This window comes from Spermophilus citellus (assembly GCF_964194105.1).
Source record: "Spermophilus citellus genome assembly, chromosome: 9".
Classification (NCBI taxonomy): domain Eukaryota; kingdom Metazoa; phylum Chordata; class Mammalia; order Rodentia; family Sciuridae; genus Spermophilus; species Spermophilus citellus.
In genome coordinates, this window is record NC_138191.1 from 119,755,788 (window position 1) to 119,767,656 (window position 11,869).

The 11,869-nt window shown below is 53.7% G+C and overlaps 1 protein-coding gene across 8 annotated transcripts in view; it reads left to right on the plus strand.

Moving 5' to 3' along the window:
• The window catches only part of AHDC1 (AT-hook DNA binding motif containing 1), a 66,587-nt gene that overhangs the window by 8,440 nt on the left and 46,278 nt on the right, over window positions 1-11,869 (plus strand). Inside the window, exon 1 of one of the 8 annotated variants that reach the window (XM_081308972.1) lies at window positions 4,970-5,066. The exons of the other annotated variants lie outside the window; for them this stretch is intronic. The gene's annotated coding sequence lies outside the window, so the exon portion shown is untranslated. Of the gene's footprint in view, window positions 1-4,969; window positions 5,067-11,869 lie in introns of those variants that run through there. 8 annotated transcript variants of the gene reach the window in all.

Here is an 11,869-nt window from a genome sequence, read left to right on the forward strand (position 1 = left end):
CCTTGCACATCCCCAGACACAACCAGCATATACCTGCCACATAGCTATACTTCCCCAAACATCAGGAACCCAGTTACAGCCCCAGTACCCTCCCACATGTGTACTGCAGACCCACCAGCACCTCTCTGACATCAGGAACCCATTCTTCCTTTCTACGTGCAGAGGTTCTTAAGGCCTCCAGTGCCTGCCCAAATAGTCCCCCGTCCCAGTATAGCAGCTCCTGTAGCACTCTCAAGCCCTAGCATGTCCCCAAACACATCGTCAGCCTGGTTAAAGTCACAATAACCTCTCCCAAACAGATCCTGCCCAACTCCTCACAGTGCTGTCCCCAATAGTCACACCTTCCCAGACACAATCAAACTCCTCAACATACCCCTAATATATCTCTTTCTCTCTCTCTCTCTCTCTCTCTCTCTCTCTCTCTCTCTCTCTCTCATACACACACACACACAGCTTCTACTATAACCTCAAGCGTATCAGCTCCCCAGATACATCCAGGACCCACACAGACAGGATACTATCCCACATATTCAGGCCCCAGGGTCCAGCATCACTCTGTACACACACATCTCCCCAGGTATGTCCTGGCACCTGACCCCCAACACCAATGAGGTCCTCTACTCTTTCCAAATTACCTCCCCTCCCCAACACACACATGGTTTCAACACCCACCCAGACAAGAACCCCTGACCCTGAAGCAACATTTGCCTCATAGACACATGGCTTCACTTCAGGTGTATCTCCAAATAGATAATGTCCCCTCAGCTTCTAATACCTTCCCCAGCATGCATATGCATGCACACACACTCCCTACAGGTCCCCACACCTCAACAGGCGATCCTGCCTAAGTCCCAAAGACTCCCCGGATATAGCCCAGCTCTGACTCCAGGACTTTGCTCAACGTAAGGGCCAGGGGACAGCCCTACACCTCTCCTTATGTGACACCATGCTTGTCCACAACACGCACAGCCTCTGCTGGTCACAGCCCTGACCCATTCACCCTTTTGAGCTCACAAGCAGCTCTTCCTGCTCCCCCTGTACCCCACAACACCCTGTCACATACCCTGCCTCCCACCAGTCACACATTCCAGCACATCCTCCTCCCAGTCGTCCCCCCAGAAGGCCTTGCCTTTCACACGCATTGCTCTCACTTGTCTGCTGCCCAAGCCTCCCCCACTTCCCAGAGCCTCCTCTGCCTGGGGAGCTGTCTCCACCCCCTCGCTGCCCCAGGCCTTTCATTCCTGGACAGTGAGGCTGGACATCTGGTTCAAAGCTGCCCCCTCCCCAAGACCCTGTGCTATGAACACTCTGACCTGGGCTTGGGGGCTTGGAGCCCCTTTGGGGGTGGGGCAGGGCCCCTTGGCACCTGGTCACGCTGGTCTCTTAGCCAAGAACTCTGAGTACCCAGCACTGCCTGAGCTCTGGCATGTCTGTGGGGGCCAAGGGGAGTTATACCCAGCCTGCACTTTTCAAGTGTTTTCCAGATCCTCCACGCTTGGCTCACCTGAGAGACATGGGCTGGGGCTTCAGGGAAAGGATGGGGAAGGTGCTGCCCCCCCCCAGTCCAGGCTGCGGGGCTTGGTCTCCCTGGGAGTCAGTTCCGACAGTGAAGGTTACTTTACTAGATGCATGATTTTAAACGGAATCTCCACCATCTGTTCCACCCCCTAATTACAGATGCACAGAATCCGCCTCAGAGGGCAGCATGAGGGGAGTGATTTAGAGGCTGAGCTGCTTCTGCCTGCATTTGGGCTGGGGAGATGGGGTGGGGGTGCTCTGGTATTGCTCGCCGCCCCCCCCCCCCGCCCCCCGCCAGTCTCTATCTCTTTTCTGGAGGTCCCTTGTGCCTCTTGCTGGGGGAAGGCTCATAGAAAGATTCCTCTGACCCCCAAGACCTGAAAGAGGAAGCAACTGCAGTGCTGTGCAGTAGGAGGGGTCCCCAAGACATTGTCTGTGTCCCAGTCCAGCAAGTCCTGGGATGAAGGCTCCATTAGGGCCTTAAAAAATTCAGTGGATCGATCTCTTGCCTGCCTCTGGTGCCTTGGGGAGCCACAGGCGCTGGCTTGGCCCAGCTGTCTGCTTACCCCTGGGGGTAGCTGGGATAGGTAGTGAAATAGGGAGGGGGTCAGAGCAGAGGTGGGCTGGCCAGGTTCTAGCAGCAGAGGACAAGGGCAGGCATGCCAAGACCCTCCAGGTGGGTTTGCACCCAGCGCCCACCCGCCTTGGTGCAGCTGGTGTGCCTGACCCTAGCTGGAGCCATGGACTGTGGCACTGTGCCCCACCAAGGGCCAGAGGGTCTGAGGGATGTGGGGCTCCACTCTGAGGACCGGTCCATCTTTGTCTATGGGCTCCAGGGACCTGGGCCTCCGCCTGCTTGGTGGTGGTGGCGGCGGCGGCAGCGCGGCAGCGGCAGCGCGGCAGCAGTGGGCACACTGCGGTAGACTCTGGAGCATTCACTGCGGGGAGAAAGGGAGAGAGGTTGGGCTGGAGGAATTTTAAAGATTGCTGCAGGCAGGAGGGTCTCTGGAACCCTGTGGAGCGGGCAGTCATGCAGAAGTAATCCTATCGCGGCCTGCCTGGAGGAGTGGAGGAGAGAGGGTGGGCCGGGAGGGGAGGAAGAGCTGCTGCCCCTTTGCCACCTCAGCTCGGAGGGAGCCAGGGACCCCAGGCTGCCTCTCAGATGCACCTTGTTTTCTCCATCCCACTATGGCCCCTAGAGGGCCAGTGCTACAGCCATTGCTCAACTCCAAGCTCTGGGTTTTATAAATAATGCAGCTAGGAGGGGGGGCCAAGTCAACCCCCAGTCACCTTGGGTCACTCCAGCTAACAGTCTGGTGGCAGAGCCCTTTTCCCTTCCAGCCTGCTCCCCTCCCTTTCTGCTGTGTGAGCTCGGGCCAGAGGTTCAGCTTCTCTGGGCTGGGCCAGGGCAGAGGAGTGTGGAAGAACCCAGAAACTCCTGTCCTTATGTCCCACCTCCCAGCCCTCACAGGTTAACTGGCAGCTGACTCAGCCAATCCCTGCTGAAGAGGGATGGCCTGCTCTACAAGGACTTTATCCATTCTGGCCCCTCCATTTTGCAGATGGAGTAAACGAGTCCAAAGGCGGAAGGATGGTCAAGGCCAGCCTGCTGATGAACCCCCTCCTTCCTGCCCCATTCTGCTGTCACTCAGGCTCTTCTCTGCCTCAGCTCAGCTAAGAGCAGGGCCTGGGGGGGGAGGGCGGGGGATGTTTGGGAAAGTGGTTGCGGCTGAGAGGTTGCCATGGCAATACTGCAGGATGCCGAGCTGAAGTGGGGGTCCCACAGGGTCTCTGGGGCCCCCAGCTCCACACCCCTGTGGTCTTCTCCTCCCCACCTCCTGTCCCCCCACCCAGATGCCTGTCAGGCGGTTCCAGTGACAGGCTGGGTGGGTGACAGGTGGTGCAGGTGATGGGCTGGGTGGGTGATGAGCCTGGGTGGGTGACAGGTGGTGCGGGTGCGAGGCAGGCAGGTGACAAGCTGGGTGGTGACAGGCTCTGCGGATGACAGGCAGGGGGTGTGGTTGGCGAGGATGCTGTCTCCTGGCTGGTGGCCTGTTGCAGCCCCCCTACCCTCATGCGTGTGCACACACATAGACTCTGGGCTCAGAGCTTGGGGCTAAGATACTAATGAGGCTTATTACGCATGGAGGGGCAGGTGCCCAGGCTCACTAATGAGAGGCCTTTAACGAATAGGGGAGACAGCTGGGGGGGCTTCAAGGAATTTGGCTGCCCTCCTGGGCTGAGGTCCTGGGGGTCCTGACCTGGCTTAAGGATGAGGCTGGTCTCATCCTCCAGCCAGGTCAGGACCCCTCCTTCCCTTCACCCCTGGCCACTTGGATTTATGTTCATATAGTACTAGCCACGGTCACGATGACTGCCTTTGTTCAGGCGCTCACTGTGTGTCGGGCACTGTGCCAAGCCCTTTACATGCATTTTCTCGTTTCTACTCAACAGTCCTAGGCAGGAGGCTCTATCATCCCATTTTACAGATGAGCAATCCGAGGCTGAGGGAAGGCTGGGGCTTCACATAACAAGTTAGTGGTGCAGCTGGGATTTTAATCCAGGTCTTTCTCTCCCCAGAGCTTGTCCTCATAGCCAGCCCACCACTAAGATGCAGGTCTTGGTGTAGACCTGACCCTTGCTCAGAGTCTCAGTTTCACTCTTCTGGAAAATAGATTGTGTGGGGGAGGGTAATCACTATAGGTCTTTAGCTCTGACTTGGGTGACTACAGGGATTCCTCCAGCTAGCTGCCACAGCCCTACCCCATCTGGCCCAGATTCTGGTGACACCCCTGCACTGGAGAGAGGGCAGGGCTTAGTGCTGAGGGGATGAGCTGAACAGGGGACACCTGGGATATCTGAGCCACTTCCTGCGTGCTGTGGTGGGGAGGCTGAGGAGCAGCAGCCGCCCAAGGTCACACACCCTGTGAGCTGTAAGGCCTCTTGGGATCCTAGGTCTCTTGGCCTGTTGAAAGGGTGGGGCTGGGTGTGGTCCCAGAGTTGGGACACCACCTCCTCCTGGGCCCCACCCATCAGCCTAGTTTCTTCCTTGGAGATGGTGAGCCCCTAGCTCATGGGAGGGTATGGGGTTGTTGGCTGACTCTTTAGGGCCATGCCCCCTCCTGTTGATCTGGGCCCCAAGTGTCAGTTGAACCCCTCCCTTTGGGACCCGTTGCGGTGGAAACTCCCTGGCAACAGCTGATGGATGGGTTAAGGCCTTGACATTGGCCTGGGGCCACAGCATAGCCCTGGAGGGACCAGCTAGGGCTGGGGGGCTTGGAGGGGAATTTAAGGGAGAAATGAGGCTCATAAATCTTGGAGTTTCTTGTTTCTCTTCAAACTTAATCTCCTATCAAACCTGCTCTCCAGCTGCTCATCCAAGGTGCTGGGGGGTAAGGGAACCCACCTGCCCACTCCCCCCTCTCTCTCCAACTGAGGCTCACCCTCTTCTACAATTGCACCCATGGGAGAGAGATGCAGCTGCTGTTGCTGGGAAAGATTAAGACAGCGTGTCCAGACTACTACATCTTGCCTCTTGATTTATTGTGGTAGGTGGGGCAGAGGGTGCATGGTCTCAGTTTCCCCAGCTTTGGGAAATCCTCTTCTGGTGCTTCTCAGCTCGGTCTTGAAGAACTGAGGCCAAGAGGATTTAGCAGATGGAGGACACACAGCCTTGTCCTCAGAACCCCCCAGTCCTGGAGGAGGAGCACAGCCCTGCCCTTGTGAGCTGGAGGTGAGGTCTAGAACCCAGGCTGGGTGTGTGCTGAGGTCAGGCAGGGGTGGTGCTGGGTGGCTGGCTTGGGAAGACTTTCTCAAGCAAAGACCCAGGCTTGGGGGAGGCCAGAGGAAGGGTGGTGGTTTGCCTGGGGGTGAGGGGGCTGGGGAACCATCTTTGGTTGGAAGACAGGAGCCTGGAAGGGTCTAGCTTTCCCACAGGCCCACGCAACAGTAGGCTGGAGTTCTGGGGCCCTCTCAGCTCCCCAGGGAACCCGTTGCTGCCTGGCCCCAGGACCCAGGCATCCTGGCGGGTGAGGGCGGGTCTCCAGCAGGCGCCCTGCCAAACCCTGCAGCCTGCTCACCAGGAATCTTGTTGCTGAGAGATGGAAAATCCCGGCAGGGCCTGCAGCTCATCCCTCCCCTCCGGGAGGAGGAGGGGCCCAAAGATTCCTTCCTGCACCCCCCTCTCATCTGGGGCAGGGCTCTCCTCAGCAGTGGGTGGGGCTGGGGGGCCCAGGACAGGCCTCTAAGGCCCAGTCACATGTCCTGGAGCCCTGCCCAGCCCACAGTGGGCACCAGGGCACTCTGGAGGCCAAACGCGCCTAGTGTGTGTGTGGGGGGGCAGGAGTGGGGCGCTGAGGCCCAAAGAGGGCCTGGGTGGGGGCTGGTGCCTGGCCCTGGCCCCACTAGCTCCCCTAGGGCGGAGGGTGAAGAGTGGGTTCCCTCCTTGGACAGGAAGACGAATGATCCCATTATGGGAGCGTGATTTTATTCCACGTGTCACGGAGTCTGAGATTAACTTGCTCACCAGTCTGTGACAAACCCCTCACACCCAACACGCACACACATATACACACACACAGAGGTGGAGACGCACACATATCCTCGGTGTCACAAACACACATCACACAGACACAGACTAGCATTTCTATGCTGTAGCACACAGCATGGTCTTACACACAGCGACACAAGCACACTTAAGTGCACCAGAATCTAGACCCATTGCCTCAAAAACACTTACACTGAGGTCACAGAAACCCACAGATGCAAACAAATAGTCCAGGGTTTGCTTGCACCCACTGCTTTGACATGCATGGAGTCAAGGGCACATGGTGCCCCTCAGTCCCAGGCATACTGAGACACACACAAAACCAGACACAGCCATGCAGACAGGCACAGACCAACAGCCACACACTCCGAGACAAAGGCCCAGATACATATAGAGCAAAGACAGGCGCAGACACACAGCCGGCGGAGCTCACACAAGCACAGGCGTGCACACCCGGACATAGACAAAGACAAATAAATGCCCAGAGGTTTTACTGTGGACAGATGTAGAGGCGCATGCACATCTGGGCCTCCTCTTCGACCTCCCTGCCTGGGGACATTGTAATCTGGTGCCTGTGGCTCCAGGGAGGACTCTGAGGAATCTTCTACTCTGCTAGAGCCCCCCACCCTGGGCCCAGGGCCAGGCCCTACCTCTGGCCGCAGGCCTGTGACCAAGGCCACAGCAGCCACACCCTCAGCAGAGCCGAGACTTCTTCCCTTCCCTTCGCTTCCCCATTGACCGCACAGCACACAATCTTCCCCGTTCGTGCTCACAACAGCCCTCTTCCTGTCTTTCTGTCACTCTGCCCCTAGCAGATACGTACAACCTCTGTCACTGTCACACACAGATCCCCTCCATGCACACAGCCTTCCTCACTTGTACACTTGTGCGTGTCACATGGACCCCCAGGCACACTCCCTCCTGTCTCCCTGCCTTCTCACACACTAATTCACAAATTACAACACACACACACACACTGCCTCACATGCATCCTCACCCCTTTCACACGTGCACACCACACACACACACACACACACACTCACACACACACTTCCAGAGCCTCCCATCACTTTCCTTCCTCTGTCTCTCACAAACACTCCCTCTGCCAAGAGTGTGGCTCTGCCGCAGATTAGTCCCTGATGGTATTTGTCACTGCTCTTCAACAGTCAAGCATCCTTGCCTTCCCTGGTCTCAGTCTCTCCTCCTCTACCTCCGGCCCTGCATATGGTGGCCTTATTTTTTTTTTTTTTTGTCCTTTCTCGGTTTGGTTAACAAGTGTATGTGGAGCATTCATTCATTCAACAAATCCTGATTGAACACTATTTATGGGTGAAGCTCTGGGGAGACCATGGTGACCAAGATAGACATAGACCCTTCCTTCACAGAGTCTGTTTTGTGATCAGCCTGGTTGTTGCTTCTCTCTTCTAACTAGATTGGAAGGGAACCCTTGATCTTGGCTTTCATAGGAAAAATGTGGGAAGGGTGTTCCAGGCACAGGGAACAGCATATGCAAAATGTGAAAGTGAATTAAAGTATGCTGTGCTGGGAGAATATAGTGCTGTTCAGACATCAGAGGAGATGCTGCAAATAGTGCAGAAGGCAGATGTCACAGGGTTCAGGTGCCATACTTGGGTTTGTGGTTTGTCCAGTGGGTCACCAGGAATCAGAGGAAGTATTTAATGACAGGACCAAGAGCCAGGACCAAGACAGACTGGAGGCAGGGAGGCTAGTTGAGTGGTTTAAATAGTACATGTGGGAGATGATGATGGTTTAATCTAGAGGGGCATGTAGGATGGATTTTTAGGGGCAGAGACCAGTGTAGTTCCAGCTCCAGAGTTGTGTGACTTCAGGAAAGACACACACTTCCATGAGCAAGGTCCATCATATGAGGATGGGACAGTGCAGGTGCTAGGTTTGCAGTAGATATTCAATAAAGGATAGCTGATAACCATTTTGTCAGGTACCATTTGGATGTGGGGGACATTAGATCTGGAGATTTACTCAGCACCTACTGAGTGCTGGGTACTCTGCCAGTTTTCTTCATGACACCTGCATCATGAAGAGAGTGGAGAGGGCCCCAGGAGGTGGTGAATGAAACATCCAGGAGTTTAAAGGAAGTGAGGCAGCACCTCTCAAGGTTCTAGGTGGTTCCTGAAGAAATTAGTGTTGAAGTGTTGAGCTGGCTGGGAGAATTTCACCAGGCAAAGGTTGCGAAGGTGCTTCAGGGAGAGTGGACTCTGACCAATAGCCCAAGGGTAGAAACAGAGTCTCCTTAAACTCTCCAGTAGGACACTGGGAGGAAGAGTTTTGGGGGCTGGGATTTATAGAGGCCTTGAGGCCAGGCTGAGGGGGCGTGGTCAGCATGGAGCTGAGCTATACTCAAATGTCCATTGAGAACCACTGAGATTCTATTTTAGGCTCTGTTTCTTGCTCTCCCTGGCCTCAGTTTCCCCATCGGGATGAGCTGATTAGTCTTACGTAGGAGGGAACCCTGGCATCGTGTCCTAGGGGCTGACCTGGCCAGCTTGGGTGGGCATCTCTGGCCTTGGATTCCTGACCCCAGCAGTGCTTTCTTCCTGAGCATTCTGAGCAAAGTGAGGAGTCTCCAGAAATGGATTTGGGGCACCCTGAATGGGGGGCCAGAGCTTGTACAGAATGGAAGTATGTTTCCAGAATCAGACTCTCAGCCCCCGAGGAGACCCAGAAGAGAAGGCCTATGTCCTTCTTTCCTCCTACCCTGACCCATGTGGCAATGGATATGGGCCATGGGCCCAGAGGGCACAGTGTCCAGTCCCTAGCTCAGAGGGTATCAAGACCCTTTCTGTCTACTGCTCAGGGAGCAGGGCTTAGGTTCAGGAATTTGACCCATTGGTGTCCTCCAGGAGTAAGAAGCCAGGAGGCCAACTCAGGATGGCAGAGCCTAAAGAATGCCTGTGGGTAGCTGGGTTCTGCCCGGGATATTTGGGGTTGCTGGGAGTTGTGCAAGGCAGGTTCTAGTGAGCCCCCAGCTGCCGTGGATCCTGGATGTGAGGGGCCCTGTAAGCATGTCACCTGTGAGGTGGGGCTGGTAGAGAATTAATTTCCTGTGCTATTTTAATTTTGCTGTATTTAATTTGCTATTTATTTTAATTAATTAACAGGTAATCGCCTATCCTAACATGTGGCTGCGGGCTCCTCTTCCTTTTTGGAGGGGTGGGAAGCCAGGCCAGGTGACTGCTGGGTTAGCTGTGGTGGGAGGAGGCTGTGGGGGCCTGTCCTTTACCGCTCCACCCACTTTTCTCCCAAGAAGGGCTCTCTCCTCCCCCAACACTTGTAGCCCCTCCCATCCCTCTCTTTTCTCTCCCAGGTCTGCTTCCCCGCCTCAGCAGTAGTAACCAGAGCCATGAGAAGAGTGACATAAGACTCTCAAATAAACTGATTTTAATGTCACCGTGAGGTTAAAGAACTTGCCTTGGGTGGTGCTTAGGGGTCATTGGGGACATTTTGGGGGTATGTGTGGGTTTACTAGAAGTCCCCTTTCCTACCCTGGTGACCATACAGCATGCCCATCTATGCATTCAGGTTAAAGGGACATTAGTGTGTCCTAATACCTGTGGATACATCCGTGGGCATGATTTCAGTTCATAGTTAATCCCTAGGACACATCCAGTTGACAGGTGGGATTATTCCTTTGTTGAAGTGATGAACTTGAAGCTCAGCTAGGCTAAGGGACTTGCCCAAGGTCACACAGCAATCCAGAGAAGTAGGGCCTGGATTTCACCCATAATCAACCTGACTATATGAAAAGAGGGAGGGGAGGGGAAGTAGCTTGGGGAGAGTTTAGGGTGGGGGGATTAGGTCAGAGTCTGAGGAAGCTAGGAAATGGGGTCTTCTGGCTCTGGAGGATGTGGCTTGGGATGTAGTTCCCTGCCACAAGGGGTTTCCTGAAGGGGTAAAGGTCTCTGCCATCTCTGTTTTCCTGAGTATCTTTAGTTGTCTGGAACTGGGGTTTGCTTTGTCACTTGCACTGTACCCGACCTCAGGGATCTTTCCCTGGCTAGGTGGGGCCCAACTTTTATTTATTATGTGCTTGTTTGGTTTTGGTTTTGGTGGTAGAAATTGAACCCAAGACCTCTGCAAGCTAAGCACTTGTTCTTACCACTGAGCCACGCCCCCTAGCTTTGACTTTTAGTTAACAAACATTTACATAGCATTTACTATGTCCCAACACTCTTCTAATTTTATAAATGCTCGCTTAATCACCATCGTATCCCTATTGTTGTTGTCCTTATTTTATACACCAGCCCCCTCATCCTCTGTTTCACTTTCTACAGTTTAGTTAACTGTGGTCAACTGCAGTCAAAAAATATTAACTGGAAGCTTTCAGAAATAAACATTTGTGAATTTTAAATAATTTTTATTATAGTGTATTATGATTGTTCTGTTTATTGCTAGTTGTTAATTTCTTACTGTGCCTAATTTATAAATGAAACTGCCATAGGTGTATGTGTATAGGAATAAAACTTATCTATAGGGTTTGGTATTATCTGCAGTTTCCACATCCCCTGGAGATCTTGGAATATTCCCCCCATGGATAGGGAGGGAGGACTATGTCAGAGAACTGAGGTTTAGAAAGGTTAAGTGACTGGGTCAAGGCCACACAGAACCAGTACCTTTGAATTTGGGATCCAGAGTTCTCTTCTGATCCAGAGTTGTCTTCTGAACCACGGTGCTATCCCCATTCCCTTGATGCCCTAGAGATGGGAGTGCTGAATTCCCAGGGATAAGTCACCTTTTTTTTTTTTTTTTTCCTGGTACCAGGGAGTGAACTCAAGGGCACTCAGTCACTGAGCCACATCCCCAGCCGTATTTTGTCTCCCTGAGTTGCTTAGCATTTCGCTGTTGCTAAGGCTGGCTTTGAACTCACAATTCTTCTGTCTCAGCCTCCTGAGTTGCTGGGACTACAGGTGTGTGCCATCTCGCTGGGCTGACATAAGGCATCTTTGGGGAAACTCCAGTCTAGATCTAGGGCAGACCCAACCCTATCCTTACCAGCTGTTTGTTTGTTTGAAGGGGTAGAGAACCCACAAATCAAGACCTGTTGTGGGGGAAATAGGCCGAGCATCAGGATGTGGCAGGAGGCTGCAGATCAGCAGTTAGGACCTGTGGGGAATAGTCCACCCTGCTGGAGTGCTGGACCTTGGTGGGGGCACATGGAAGGGCTGCCTTCAGAGAGCTTGCAGTCTAGCTGGAAAAATAAGACGGCTATGTGGGAATAGTTCTCGATTGTTGTATAAGGTAATGGGGGGGAAATCATGGAAAAAAATCACAAAATACATGATACAGTTGGGGAAATAATCATGGCACTGATGCCACAGTGTTTGGGGAGGCTCACATGAGATGACATGGAGAGCCTGAGCTCTGAAGCAGAAGCCTAGTGAGTGTACATCTAGAACCTAAAACCCAAAACCTGGAGAAAGCAAGCACCCTGCGGCTGGGGTTGGCATCAGAGCAGATCAGGGTGGGGATAATGAGGAGGGAAAGGTCAGTGGCAGACCCAGCTTTGGATTTAAATCCCAACCATGGCAAATGGCTTTCCCTCCCTCAGCCTTGATTTCCTTGTCTGTAAAATAGATATAATAGTAGTTCTAGTTCTCCCCACCCCATAGGGTCTGGTAAAGATTAAATTACCCAACAAGTATATTGAGCACCTGGTGGGTGCCAGAGATGCATCCAGTCACTGCATGTAAAAGTCAATCATGTTTGCAACCTTATTATCTTCATCTGGAAAGAGGAAGGGACTGTACAGAAAGGAGGAATGGAGGA